Here is a 14676-nt window from a genome sequence, read left to right as displayed (position 1 = left end):
CAACCAAAATACAATTCCTAATTAAAACATCCTCCATTCCAGAGAAGAAAAATCTCCTTTGAACTCAAGTTCCCAAATTATGTCACAAAAGTTTATTTCATAGTTTCGTTGGTAACCATCCAACCTTGAAACGTATCGGCAACCATAGCATAAAAGCAACATTCTTTCACTATACAGCGGGTGAATGAGAGCACCCTTGTGTGATCCTTCATCTTTAAGCTTCAATATCCCCTTTCTTAGAGACACTGACATATCTCCTCCCTTAGGATCCTCTTCAAAATCCTACTCTTCGCTTGTCTCCTTTTTGAGATCATCTGACGTTGTATTGGTCCCGATATACGGTGACCTAACACCTACATCTTAATTCCATCATTGGCGTATACCTTCTTAAGTAATACCAACCTTAGGACTACATCTTCAATCCCCAAGTTCTACTTTTGACAAAGAACTTGACAACATCCTCCTTTACTCCGTTGGGTCCGTATCGCTTTCGCCCTGAACCCAATCCTCCTCCTAGTGTCAACCCTTCCATAACCATAGAATATAATTAACATCAGCTCCTCCTACCGAACCGTAACAAAAGTACAATGAATCCTAATATGGCTCTAAGTTTTTAAGAGACGCAACGCGGAAGTCTTATAACGAAAATACTCCTAAGGACACTAGAACCTGGAGTGCTCTGATACCAACTGTGATACCCCCGAATTTCCGGATGCGGGTTGGCCAGGCCCATGCCCGACTACCCGAGGATATCAAACCAATTAGCAATAATCGAACATAGAATATAATTAAGATAAACATGAGTAAATAAAATTCGCTAGAAAGAAACTAAATGCAAATCCTTTATTGAAAACTTCAAAATAAATCTTATAAATAAGAACTAGTCTGTTACATCCAACTTCTCCAATTATAATACAACTCGGGAATCCATCTGGTGGATCCCTAATCAAAAGCCAATACTGGAAAGCGAACAACTAAAAAGAAGTCCACTGCTAAACCATGAAGAACCCCCTACATCATCGGTAGAATGAGTAGTCATCTCTGCTCGGCACGAACAAGCTCTAAGACCTGGAACCGTCCGTTACCTGAAAAATAATAGTGGGTCAGGCCCACGAACAAGTTCTATCCTAACTACAATCCAAACAGAGACCCGATACGCAGATACATCCTAGACGTCTCAAACATATCTATATAGTCCGTAATAGATAAATATATATCCACACTACAGGACTCTCACCAACTATGCTGAGGGTCTCAACCTGAATAGAAGGTAACATGCAATATGCACCTGAGTGGGCATGACTACCTAAGCCTAACAGGGTATACCTTAACCAATATAGCTAGCTACGCATCCTACTGCATATACGCACCCTAACCGTCGACTATGAGACTCAAGCTCAAATCGCGGTACCATAATTTATATATATAAATTTCCATCCAAACCAATGTAGTGCCACTCAACTGATTCGCTGCCATGACACGACATAAATTAGGATTTATTGTTTTAATTAAACCCCTATCCATTCTAGGTGATACATGCACCCTAACCGTTGACTTTAAGACTAATGCTCTTGTCACGGTAACATAATGATATATTTAAAATCCATTCACATTCATCCATAAGAAATTCAGTAAGTTGTTCAGATTATTCAACTGCACAGACTTAAGTATTTAGGGTGGATTCTGTTTTAATCATTCAAACCCTTATTCCAGTATAGGTAGGACTTTAGCAACTGGTGCTGTCCAAACCTAGTATGACACCGTCCCATACCGGTTCATACAATCCTCCACATCCATGTAATTGACAGAACATATAATAATTCAGCAATTAAATCCATGATCATGTAACAATTACAGACTATTAATAATAGTTTAGCAATTAATATCCAAAAACAAATCCATCCATGTAATTAAACGAGACAAAGTTTAGTAACTTATTAAGTTAAAATCTAGCATCTATCCCATTAATTGACAGAAAATATAAATATAATTCCTCAATTAATTCCAGGCCAAGCATTGAATTAGATTTATAAAGCCTAAGTACTGGTTCAGCAATTTAAATCCAAATCTTAACCCAAATAATTGCAGTGTAATGCTTAATATTACAGCAATTGTAATTCAAATCTTACATCCATGTATTGCAGAAAAGAATTTAATATCTTAACCAATAATGTCCAAACTATACATAGACCAAACTTGTTAATTAAATGGTCCTAACATGCCACCAAAAATTAAGATTTATAATTATAATAATATTTCGTTAAATTGCTAAAGTTTACTTAAGCAATTAAGCTCATTCCATCCGTTAACCGCCTGTACTGTTATATACTTTTCTGCATTTTCTACTGTTTCTGCATTTTGGAGGTTCCAGTCTACGCTACTACTGCATTTGGTGGCCCCCGTAGTATTTGGGAGGGCACCCGCGAGATTTTGCCACATTTGGCTGGCCCCCGTAGCTTTTGGGCGGGCGCCCGCGAGGACTTGTTCCTGCTTCAGACACCTTTCTTCAACGGGCTATATCTCACTCGTTTTAACTCCGAATTGGTCCATTCTTAAGTCTAAACTAACCGCGTTGAAATAAGCTTTCCAATGGTACCAATTAGAGATTCATATTCCATTTCTAACTCAAGTTATTCATGTTTTAGTAGGGTAGTGTCAGAATTTGGTTTGAACCGGGATAGGGTTTCTTTTCCTTTAACTTCAGGACTTGATATCTTTTCCGTCCGGATTCCTAATCAGGTGATTCTTGAGTCTAACTTTATTAATTTTTCATTTTCTTTCCAGTGGTATGCTTGGTAACATCCATTTCTCTATGAAATGACCATTTTGCCGCAGGTTTATTCTTATCCGTTTTTGAAACGTCGTTTTTGCATTTGTTATCTTTGGGTTTTGTGACCTCATTGAGGATCACATTGGTGTCCTAGAGACATATTGCATCTCTAGAGACCATGGTTTTATCTTTTGTTTCCTCATTCCATATTCGTCAACAGGTCTATGTTCGGTTCATCACAGGACGCACTGGCCTAAAAACCAGGGTCGTCACATACATCAGCTTTCTGTCTCTCTTTATTTTTTTTATTTTTCTTCTTTGTTTATAGATTTTACATGTTTTAGGCTAAGATTTGATCTACCTAAAGTGAGATTCGGATAGAGGGCAAAAAGGAAAGGTTAACAAGCTCGACGAGGGCTATGCTCTGGTTGTCTTAGAATTCAATTCAGACGTGTTTTCATTTGGATCCATTTTGAGGGTTTTGCTAGAATTAGAGGTAGGGGTGTCTAACCCACAATTTCTTAATTATTGTGAGTAAATTAGTTATTATTCATGTCAAAGCATGCTTAAGTGTAGGATAATTATGTTATTTGTTTTGGATAGCCACCTATATGGTCAAATTCATTGTTGACTTGATTTTAGTTAATAAATTCATGCTCTATTCTTGTTGAATCTGTTGTGAAAATTTCACATAATTTATAAATAATATAAATAACAATACATCAACTTTATTCATAACACAATGAATTAAAACAAGGAACAATATGGATATAACAGTACACATGAAATTGACAAGATAAATAATTCAGTAATATAATATTAATATTAGCTCAAAAATATAAATTAAGAAGTACAACGATAATAATAAAATAGGTAAGAAAGTGTTGGTCTGATTATCGAGGCATGTGTAAACACATTAACCTAAAGCTGATAGTCCTCCCCTTTGTGCGGGTATTGGTGAAACTAGTTAGCTCCAAGATACAACCTAATTAGCTCGCAACGGCGTCTCCTCCATGTGTACGACCACAGGAAGACTAGGTCCACGTCTATATAAGTCTAGTTGCTCATAAACTCAATATGTAAAATATTCTCAAGTACAGTATACACATATACATATATGGAAGAGTATAATAGATAGATGGAAACCTATTATTTTAGAGTCTCGCTTACACTAGATATACGTATCCATACTTTGCTCCTTTAGAATGATAAACATATAACATATTTATAGTGTAAAAGAATGTAACGGTTATAGCAACATAAATAGAGGGTTTAAATATAATTATTTCATCAATAAATATAATAAACCATTCTATTAAATAGTATTTAATATAATGTAACTTAATAATTTATATTTTTATTAAAATATTCCCAACAATCCCCACCTATTTTAATAAAAATAAATAAGTAAAATACCATTGAACAACTTTATACTATGCAATCGGCGTAGGTGCTTTTTGGGCTTGAACCTACACTTAGTATGATAGTCTCCGTTTGAGGAACCTGAATGAACTAAGTCTTGAATTCGGCCCCTTAAGCCAAACTTCAACATACCACACACATAGTATTGACGATAGACTTGGTTTGGCGGGTTAGCGTAATTAATGGCCATGCGCTGGCCTCTTGATTCTCATGAAAGCTCTAGGGAATAGCCCAATTCCCACGGTCGCAGCCTCATGACGACTTTCATTTAGGTGAATCCTCCAATGATATATATAACCTATACTATGCGAGAGTATGCTCACCTTGAATTCGTTAAGGGCAAAGCCCTTCCTTAACGTCACATCATAACACTGATGTCATAGGGATGAGTAGGAAAGAATCTCCTCGAGAAACCTCCTAAAAAGAGTGTTGTCAATGAGTCATGCAATGCATATTGTTTCTACTCATTGAACCTTTCGTCATATGATTAAATCACCAATCAGAAGGTTGGGTTACTTCCGTAGGTGACTCCCTTGGGGCTTAGGCCCATCCCCCTCGACATATATAGGACTATGTCCTAAGAAGACTCTTGGTCTTTTTTTTTTTTTTTTTTATCTTCTCTTCACAACTCAATTCTTCTTCTCCTCACGACTTCCTTCTTTTTCTCTTTCATTTTTTTTTTCATTATCTTTTTTCCTCCACAAACTGATAATACCTCATTGTTTGCTTCTTGCTTCATCGGGATGAAAATGATTAACGTAAATGTTTTGTTTGCAACATGACAATTAGAAGTGGTATGAGAATACAAAATGGAAAAACATCATAAGCACATGTGCGCACACACACTCACACATATTGGAAGAGAGAACCCGGGCAAGCCCGTGCGATCCCCCTCCACCACACAAAACCTTAATTTTATGAAGTATTACCGATTCGAGCACTCCTGCTATGGCAAAGGTCTAGTAATGGTTACATATTTTTCCTTTAAATATATAGCTATTAAATCGCAAATAATAAAAATTCTTTCTCCTTGTCCGCTTGTTCTCTGATTCAGAAATAAGGAATGCTGCCTTCCTTCTACTTTAATTGTATTGAAGTGAGACCCCACCACTTGTCATCTTCTTCGACCTTACAATACTTCACTTCGGTGAAAATCAAGTGATAGTCTCCAAGTCTTCTTCAATGTAATTAACAATTTCCTTTGAGTTTGCGATCATGCCAATGCTGGTCTGTTGCATCATCTGCAGTGGATTGCATCTTCTTTTGTTCTTCAATGTAATTGATGATTGTATTGTTGAAGAAGGTTTTGCACAAAAGATGTCATATCAGTCGTGCTTTGCTTTGAATCTTTTGACTCATTTCCATGCTTTCTCCTTTGTTGGTAAATCACCCTCGTTCTCCGCTTTTTCATAGTCTCATGCAAAACGTAAACATACTTTTTGTAAGTTTAACCGTTACAACAATTTGCCTCAATAATATATATATACAGTAGCATTTAAGTGTAAATTAATAAACATTATACACTTTAGAAATGGACCGTCATAGTACTTAATGAATGTAACTGTTCAGAACTTTAAAGAGTCAGCATTGTAATTTTGATTTTATATTAACTCACTTGTCAGTTTCTAATCATTTAAGGAGACCCACGTTTAGAATTTTCATATAACATCATACATTATTCACAACATAACATATGGGCGCAATAATACCTCTCTTTATTAGAAATAATTACATCACAGTAACATCACAAATATATTTAATCATATAAATCAAAATATATGTTAAATATATATATATATATATATATATATATTCAAAATAAGGTTGCAATAATTTCTTTTTTTAAAGATGCAATTAATTTCTCTTTATAACTTCCACACTAAATTTTTATTTAATACTGCTATATAACTTATTATTATTTAAATAATAAGGCAAAGACAATTTAATTGGAAAACTGACCCTTTTCAATTGTAGTAATGGATAAACAATATTCTAAAGGAACAAGTAACATCATGAAAAATAGTAACAGTTAGTTAAATAATGGCCTTCTGTTAAAATACCCACTAATAAAATTTTTAATTCAACAAATCGTTACATAATAAATTCCTTTAAGTTAAAAAGAATTTCTAAAAAATAGTTTCTATAAACAAATTTACATTATTCCCACAAATAAATTAAAATAAATAATTACTAGCAAATGAATTTCCATATTTATCTCACGGTTTATATTTGAATCATTCCAAATATAAACAAGTAACCTTTTCCAAATATACAAATTTATAATTAACATATACAATAAATAAAATTAATAACATATTCATAATGGCCATAGTAACATTTCATATGCACAAATCATATTAGCCGTTGTGCAAAAATCTTTGTGTAATAGCTAGTCAAAGAATGATTAATATACACAATTACACATATTCCATTCAAAACGTCTACATTTAATACTACTATATAATCCACGGATATGTGTGTGTGTGTATATATATATGCAAGCTTAAATTGCTACAGAAAGCTTACACAAAATAATTTCCTTAATTATTTTTCCTAACTATTTTCAAATAAAGTAACTAAATTAATTTTAAATCAGGTAACATACCAGAACAAATAAATTACGCAACACATATATTGAAATAAATCAGGTAACTACATAACCAATACTTAGATGATCATATTATTTTAATATCATATTCTTAGTCCTCTTAGTCCCATAAGAACATTCACAAATAACATATAGGACTAATATTTTAGAAAATTTCAAAGGTAAAATACGAAACATCAATTCAAGTCAGGATAGCATTGTATCAGCTTTAGACTGTTGTGGAAATTCCACATAATTTATAAATAATATACATATCATTACATCAACTTTATTCATAACACAGTGAATTAAAACAATGAAATTAACAAGATATGCACATGAAATTAACAAGATAAATAATTCAGTAATATAATATTAATATTAGTTCAAAAATATAAATTAAGAAATACAACGATAATAATAAAATAGGTAAGAAAGTGTTGGCCTGATTGTTGAGGCATGTATAAATACATTGACCTAAAACTGATAGTCTTCTCCTTCATGCGGGTATTGGTGAAACTAGTTAGCCCCAAGATACAACCCAATCAGCTCGCAGCGGCGTCTCCTCCATGTGCACGACCACATGAAGACTAGGTCCAAGTCTATATAAGTTTAGTTGCTCATAAACTCAATATGTAAAATACTCTCAAGTACAGCATACACATATACATATATGGAAGAGTATAATAGATAGATGGAAACCTATTCTTTTAGAGTCTCACTCACACTAGATATACGTATCCATACTTCACTCATAAACATATAACATATTTATAGTGTAAAAGAATGTAACGGTTATAGCAACATAAATAGAGGGTTTAAATATAATTATTTCATCAATAAATATAATAAACCATTCTATTAACTAGTATTTAATATAATGTAACTTAATATATAATTTAATATAATTTATATTTTTATTAAAATATTTCCAACAGAATCTTGCTTACTATGATTTTCTTGTTGATGACATGTCTTACCTTGTGAATCTGTCAACATTTTTTGGAATGAATTTTGATTTAAATGTTTTGTTACTCCAATTGAAATGAAAGTTTTACTAGAACTTCTCCTATGAGTCTAGTATATATCATAAAAAATTTATGATTTTAGAGCATGTACAAATTTTTCTAAAAATCCGAAAGTATCTGTTGTCTAGTTTCATATCACTGCTGGAAAATGAAGTTTTGAGAAAATAGTTTAACTGATTTTCTCGAATAGAACAGTTCTAAATATTGTATAGCAAGTTCCTATATCAGTCTAGTATGGTTCTGTAATTTTTGATGATTTTAAACCATGTACTTAGTTTTATAAAAATTGGAGAGTAGCTACTGTGTAGTTTCCCGTTACCGTTTGAAAACAGGTTTTGATAATGTTGTTTAGCTGACTTCCCAATGTATAAAAATTCTCAAAATTTATCCCAAGTTCTAACACTAGTCTAGTGAGTTTCGACCAATTTTTGTGATTTTAGACCATGTATTATGTTTTTGTAAAAATTAGGCGGTAGTCGCTACTCAGTTTTTTACCACAATTTGAAAATAAATGTTTATGAAATTATTTGGGCGACATCCCGATATCGAACGATTACCAAAAATTTTAGTTTTATAATCTCATGATTTAGCATTTAAAATAAATTTAATTTTGCACATTCCGGTGTTGGATGAATTTTCTATAAATTTTCTCTCAAAGTTGCCCAGATTTTCTTCGAGTTGAGGACTATTGCTTTACTTGTAAAAACTGATTTTATTGAAAATTCTTAAGCTATTGGGAGTGAATTTTTCATGTTATTTTCTGAATTTAGATTCCAAATAATTTTGGTTTGCCCCATTTCATTTTGAAATGAATTATCTATGAATTGTTTTGTGAGGACTGTACAGATATTGTGGAAATTATGTGAATTACATGAAATTATGTTCACAATTGTTGTTCATGTCGGTATGCTTGCTAAATTTGTAGAATCATACTTAAATTCTAAAATTTGGACATTATAATGCCATGTTCATTTATCACACATGCATGGTATGGTTGTGTGCGTCGTGGTTTGTGTGCAGAGAATGCTCATTTCATTCATTGCATTCACATGCGTGACATGGTAAGAAGTGGGAATGAGAAAAGGGGTTTAAAATGATTTTTTTTTTTAAATGAACCGGATTTCGCGAATCCGGGGTTAAGTTAAATTAAAGGGTGCGCGGTTCCGGTATAGGGCGTGAAAAAGTTGATACTAGGCCATGTAACGGTTGCCAAATTTTGGAATCTGTGACGTCCCTGATTTTTCAAGCCAGTGCATCCTGTGATGAACCGAAGATTGACCCGATAATAGATCTGAATTGCGGAAGCGAAAACAGAAAACAAGACTCTAAGAAATCAAAGTGACCTTCCATGAGGTCGTGGAACTCAATGAGAACTGATGCGGAAGTAAAAGATCAAAAATATGACAAATAAGCTCTCAGGGGCAAAATAGTCATTTCTGAAAACTATGGACTCGGGTGTCACCGAGCACACCGCTGGAAGGACAATGAAAAACTAATCAAGATGGACTCAAGATTCGCATGATTCGGAGTCCGAACGAAAGAGAAACGGTATGACGAAGAAAAACGAGCACTTAAGGCTAAAAGGGTAAACTGGTAATTATCTAGGAAGATCCGGGTACAATCGAGCACATCGTTTGAAAGATAGCGTAAAATTAATCAAGTTAAAAAAAAAGTTCACTCGATTTGGAGTCCAGACGAGGGAGAAACGAGTGTTTGAAGTTTTGACGTTGCGGCGGCCCGACGAAGGCCATGACATGCCCCATGCGTGCCTGGCACCCATGCTGACAGCAAGGGTCCAAAGTAGGTTTTCCAGAATTGAGGCTTGAAACGGAGGTTAAGACAAGTTTTTCTGGAAAAACACGAAGAAGAAACCCCCCTTAAAATCAAGTTTCCTACGTGACACGTGAGAAAATATAAAAAAACCTCACTGTAAAATGCCCAAAATACCACTCCATGAAATCTGGTCATGAAGGTCAAAAAGCTGCTAAAATGCAAACTGGAAACTGAAACTTCACGAGGGATTTCCAGTACCAAGACGACATTTTATGGAAAAACACAAAGAAGAAACCCCCCCTAAAATCACATTTTCTATTCGATCATGTTGAAAAAATAAATTAAAACTGATGTGAAAGGTCTAGAATGCCCCTAGATCAGATTATGCAACAAAATTTCAAAATGAGTTCATAGGAGGCTCATTTCACCAAAGAAGAAGGTTTGCCCGGAAACGACCATGCACGCAAACGTAACTTACCTATTTGGACGTGCTACAATGGTCCATGGCTTAAAAATACCACCGCTACAAAATCCGACCCCCCCAATGGGCAGAAAGGCAAAAATGGAACTTGGAATGAAAACTCGGAATCCAAAAATACAAAACGGGGTCAAATGACCGTTTGGCCCTTGGCCACACTTCAAACATGATTTATAAGACCTTATGAAAGAATGAAAACGGAATTCCCACACCCGATGCAACCATGGTGAGACAATGACTTGGCGTTTTTCAATATTTTCATAATATTTCATGAAGTTAAAAGTTACATAGGATACAAATTAGATGTCATTGGCCTATGGCTTCATCTCATACATGTCAAATACATTGTAAAGAGTGTACTTATGTACACATTACAAAAATAGAATCAAATTTACACATTTTGACATATAAAGCTATAAATGGCATTTCAAGCCAACATTTACATGGAATGAGAACTTCAAGTTTACAAATCATCCAAGCATGATGTGAATCCCAAATCTTAATCCCGGTACCTGAAAAATGTCCCCACTACGTGGATGAGTAACATAAAGCTACTCGTAGGAGATGGGCATGCATCGACTTAGCATTTTACAATTATATCACCTTAAGGTGAAACATGTCAAAGGGGCTCATGCCACCTAACGTCTATATCAAAATGAGACTCAGGGAGCATCCTAAGCTACTCATGCAATTTAAAGTGAACAACGGCATACAAGTGTACATGCTCAAGTATACTAAACAATGTTAAACACGTTATACAACATACAAGCATACATTTCCAAGTATACTAAACCACATTAAGACAAGTCATGCAATGTCTAAGCATATTTACACAAGTATGCATTTTATATGAAAATCTCGTAAATCAAGTATACGAACACAAGTATACTAAGCTAAAAGAGGTACGCCTAAAACAAGTATACATGGCACAAGTATACTAAATGAAATCTAAACTCACAGAGCAAGCATACAAGTTTAAGTACACTACATGAGATCTAAATGCACAAAACAAGTATACAGTTTCAAGTATGCTAAGTAAGATTCAAATATCCAAAGCAAGCATTAATTCTCAAGTTACAAGTAATCCATGATTAATAACTTGAAATTGAATGCGAAATCAAAATAGAAAGACTAGGACATGTGGTCACTAGACCAAACAAGTGTTTCCAGGTAATTACGACCCACAAGGCACTACCTAGTGCGCACATGCATAAGTTATTCCAGGCAATTACGACCCACAAGGTACTACCTAGTGCGCACTTATGACGTAGAAGACTCTTGTCTCCGTACTAGAGCCAAACCCTAGACATTACGTGAAATATGTCCTTACAAGTTTTCCAAAATCAATAAGTCCAAAACTTATACAAAAATCAATAAGTTAGACTAAACTTATACCAAATCCACTAATGCATAAAGCCATCTTCCAAGCAGAAATAAGGTTGAATCCATACAAACCATGTCCTAGAATTCAAGTCTAGATAGCATATGACATGTCAAGCCTCCAATATGCAATTTATACACCAAAAAAAGAATATTTTACAATAATTGAACCACATTACCACACTAAGCCACAAGTACTAAATAAGTCTCAATTTAGTAACTAGCTTCCAAGGTAAACAATTGTAATATTCTAACAAGTTATACACCCACACAAGATATATCTAAATAAGCAATGCAAGTCAATGATATTCTATATCATGTTAAGTCCAATTACCATTTCAAGATGCCTCAAGTACTAATTCTACATCAAATTTGTAATATGCTCACAAGGTGATTAAACGGACTACGTTTCAAGGGATTAATAAACTATTACCTCCGATATCAATTTAAGTGACCAACACACTTAAAATAAAATTAATTAAGCTCCTTAATTAATTTTTCTCTAGATTTTCAAACATAACCAAATGTCCTCAATTTAAATTATGTTAAAGAACTCACCAAGGCCTACTTTAATATCACATTACAAGTTGATTCCATACTTGATATAACTAGGTGAATTAAACTTTTACAAAAGAAAAATATTAAATAAAATTTGCAATTCTTATTCAAATAACCCCAATTTAATATATATCAACCACCATACCAAGGCCTAAATTTCTAGCATGCCACAATTTAATTCTAAGTTGCCTAGCATCATGAGAATTAAATCTTAAACAAAGAAAATAATTAAATTAAATTCTATAACTTGAACAAGGCATGCTCACAAGTTGTATATACTCATATAACAATCAATACAACATTAATATAACCCTAAAACATCCCCTACCTCGATTTGAGATGAAAATCTCAAAAGCCCACCGAAAAAAAAGTGCTCCGAATCTGACGATACCGCGAGGTTTTGTCGGGGACAACACGATTTACATGAACCTCTAAAAAGGTCCATCAAAATCACAACTTGACTTCAAACCTGAACTCAAAATTTGGCCAAAAAGGAGTTCTAATAAGGGGGAAAGATGCGCGTGGTCAAGACAAACACAAAACGCGAAGGCACTTCGACTTTTTAACAAAGGGAAGAAGGTTCAAATGAAAGAAGAAGGGTGGCAGCCCCCTTGGGCTGTCATAGTAGGTTCTGGTCGTGCAGGGAGAGGGGAAAAGATGACTTTTTTTATTTATTTTAAGTCCCCTTATTTATAGAAAGTCTTAAAAAGTGCCCCGAACGGGTCCTGCCGGGTCCGGAAAAGTAAAATTTGAGCAAACGCGCTCAAACGGCAAAACTCCGTGAACAAAAAAGATTCAAAATGAGAAAATATGAATAACGGAAGAAATGGCGCCAAAAACCGAGTTTCGAGCAGAGAGATATGCCTCGAACAAGTTCGGCGACAACCGGGGCCAGAAACCCTAAAATTGAAGAAAAACGACCAGAAGGAAATTCCAAGAATTTACGAGTCAACGAAAAGTGAAAATGAATCCCGTAAGAGGATCCAGGCTCCAGACGAAGTATTTTACAATAACTTTCATTAATTGCAAAATGGCCCCTCCAAAAAGGGTTAATTGCACTAATGCCCCAGAATGAAAATATCTTCCAAAAATATTTTCTTAAAAACCCCTGATATAAAATATCTTCAAAAGATATTTATGAAAAACACCCCAAGAAAATAAAATAATTCCAAAGAACTTTGCATCCATGCCCCTATGGACACCGGGAGCAACTAGAGTACTTTCTTACAAAAGTAAAGATACGTATTTCGTGGAAACCACTTAGAATGAAGACACGTGAAGTCAAAACCAACTCCAAACACAAGGAGTGAGGTTACGCCAACAAAGTGACAAACGGGGAAAAGACATAATAGGGAAAATGACAAAACATGGAAAAGGACGAAAAGTGAATAGTGTCGAAAAATAAAAAATATGGAATTGACTCGGTCCTCAAAGGAAGTTGTCAATCCAAAGGAAAGAATCTCAGAAACCATTTCCGAGCACTCGAGACGACACTAAGCGACGAGAAACTGAACTCAGACAAGAAATTTCAACGAAAAAAATTCATCCATAAAATTCTGAGGAAAAAGAAAAGGAAGGAAATGACCTGGTCATTACAGAATCGAGGATAGTTATCAATCTCGTCTTGGTAAAGTCAGTTAACGGGTTTCGAAAAATATGAGTTTTGGATCGGTAGAGACCAAGTCTAGGGTCGATGTAGGCCAAGTTGGGATCGATAGAGACCAAGGTTGGGGGAATGCGGGGCATTGCATTTCATTTTATGCATAATTGTATTGACATGCCAAAATGTTATTGTGTATTGATTTATGGATTAAACTATTGAATTAAATTAAAATTATTTTAGATATTGCTATTTCTATCATCCTCTTCTTTTCATTACTGTACCTATATGATGAAAAATGATTTTCCCTTTCAAAGTAAGATCCCTTCCCCTTTAGTTCTCTTCTTTGTTGTGTAGCTCATGTGGTTATAAGAGAAGTGTTTTAACCACTCTATACTGGGCAAGTTTTGTTCACCCTTCCTTAATATTTTCATGAATGGAAAGAATGTGGAGGAACTTGTGTTGCGGATCTATTTTGCCTATTTGGAGATTTATTCTGGACGTGTATTTTTAGTATTGATTTATGTATATTGAGGATGTTTGATATAATTGATTAGGTCCTGGGAGAATTTTATTTATTTATTTGTTTATTTATTTATTTTATGTGAGATTATTAATGTAATTATTGTGTTATTAATTTTTGGGACGTTACAGAATGGTATCAGAGCTGTAAGTTCAAAAACCCAGGGACGACGAGTAGGGTTGACCTAGAATGAGTTAGGACTTAATTGGTGTATACTATGTTCTTATATGCTAGGATGTTTATTGTGAAAGCATGCTTATAGAATATATACCAACTTCTAAATTGTTTTGCTATATAATGAAGCATGTCATATGTGTTTACTTTGTACTTGTTAGGCTATAGGACTTTACATGTCATGGGTGGTTGGGTGCTAGGTATTGAAGCATGGGACCTGTGGCTAAGTGAGTTGTGCCTATTATTTGGGACTTTAAGGAGGTGAGTTATTAGATGAGAGGACTTAGGTGATCACAGAGTGTTAGTTATAGGTTTTGGCAGGCCAAGGTGAGGGGTGACCTTGTGGGCTTAGTGGTTCTATTCTATTTGATTTATTTGTTTTG

Source organism: Cornus florida, unplaced genomic scaffold, assembly GCF_030987335.1.
Source record: "Cornus florida cultivar Cherokee Brave unplaced genomic scaffold, ASM3098733v1 CherokeeBrave_3.0.0_Hap2_Chr04, whole genome shotgun sequence".
Lineage (NCBI taxonomy): Eukaryota > Viridiplantae > Streptophyta > Magnoliopsida > Cornales > Cornaceae > Cornus > Cornus florida.
This window is presented reverse-complemented; position numbering follows the sequence as displayed.